The sequence below is a fragment of the Carlito syrichta genome, unplaced genomic scaffold (assembly GCF_000164805.1).
Source record: "Carlito syrichta isolate Samal-C Ts95f unplaced genomic scaffold, Tarsius_syrichta-2.0.1 Scaffold303988, whole genome shotgun sequence".
NCBI lineage: Eukaryota > Metazoa > Chordata > Mammalia > Primates > Tarsiidae > Carlito > Carlito syrichta.
Window position 1 is genome coordinate 379002 of NW_007248084.1, and position 1609 is coordinate 380610.

Genomic DNA, 1609 nt, shown 5'->3' on the forward strand with positions numbered 1-1609 from the left:
GCGGCCACTGCACTCCAGTCTGGGCAACGGAGTGAGACTCCAACTCAAAAAAAAAAAGAATGCCAGAATGTTGATGGACAGTTGCTCAAGCTAGATGGCAGATATATGGGACTCATCATACTAGTCTCTCTGTCTTTGTAGATGTTTGGAAATTTCTGTGATAACAAAATTAGTAGAAAAAAGAAATAATGAAACAAAAATGACTCATTGGAGCTTCAGTTTCCCCAGCTATAAAATGGGAAGAATAGAAATATACCTCCCTGGGTTTAGGTGAGATTTGAATGAGAAAAACAAACAAGAAAACTGGTTTTTACAAATATTAGGCTTTTCAATGAGTTAGTCTGAATTAGTGGTGAGGCCAAGCTATAGAATATGATAAGGAAGATAGTGTTGTTATTATTTGCCTGCATATGTAAAGTGGTAGGCAGAATAATAGCTCCCCAGAGGTATTCACGTGCTAACCCTGGAACCTATGAGTATGTTGTGTTACGTGAGGGAGAATCAAGGTTGCAGGCAGCCTTGAGGTTGCTAATCAGCCGCCTTAAGACAGGGAGATTATCCTAGATTATCTACACGAACCCGATATAACCACAAGAGTTCTTTTTTGTTTTTTTTGAGTTGGAGTCTCACTCTGTTGCCCAGGCTGGAGAGCAGTGATGCATTCACAGCTACTGCAGCCTTGACCTGCTAGGCTCAGGTGACCCTTCTGCTTCAGCCTTCCAAGTAGCTGGAACTACAGATGCATGCCACCATACTCGGCTAGTTTTTGTGATTTATTGAAGAGACGAGTCTCACCAAGTTGCCCAGGTTGATCTTGAACCCCCAGGCTCAGGCAGTCCTCTCGCCTCAGCCTCCCAAAGTGCTGGGATGACAGGCTGAGCCACTCTCTGGGTCTTCCCTTCAACCTCCCTCTTTTGCTTTCTTAAGAACACCACAAGACCACAAGAGTTCTTAAAAGCGAAAGAGGGAGATTGAAGGGGAGACCCAGAGAGATGGCAATGTGAGGCGGACCCATCCCCAGGTAGCGGACTTTAAAGACGGCAGCAAAGCTATGAGCCAGGAAAAGTGTCTGGCTCTGGAAGCTACAAGACTCTCCCCATACGTCTCCAGAGAGGACTTCTGATCTGCAGAAGTATCAGATGATTTGTGTTGTCTGAAGCCGTTAAGTTTGCTGTTGTTTGCCACAACAGCTCTAGAAAATGAATACACATAGCTTTAATCAAAACTGGGCTAAGAGTTTAGCAGTGGGCCCTTAGCAGGACCGACTTAAGGACTGACAGCTACACATCCGTGGTTTGAAACATACGGTTGGCGACTGGCTCCTTTCCCTCCCAAGTCATCACGGTGATATTCTTCTGCTGTGTTATTCCCGCCTGAATAGCTCAGGGCAGAGAAAACAGCTAACAAAACCATGCAAAAGAGTCACAAAAACACTCAAGCACAGGCTCTCTTAAAAGTGGGACAGGTGCCAGGCTGGGTGGCTGAGGTGAGTGGATTGCCCGAGTCCGAGGGTTCGAGACCTGCCTGGGCAGTGAGACCTCATCTCTAAAATAAATCAAAAAATCAGCTGGGCGTGGTAGCGCGCACCTGTAATTCCGGCTACTCGGAA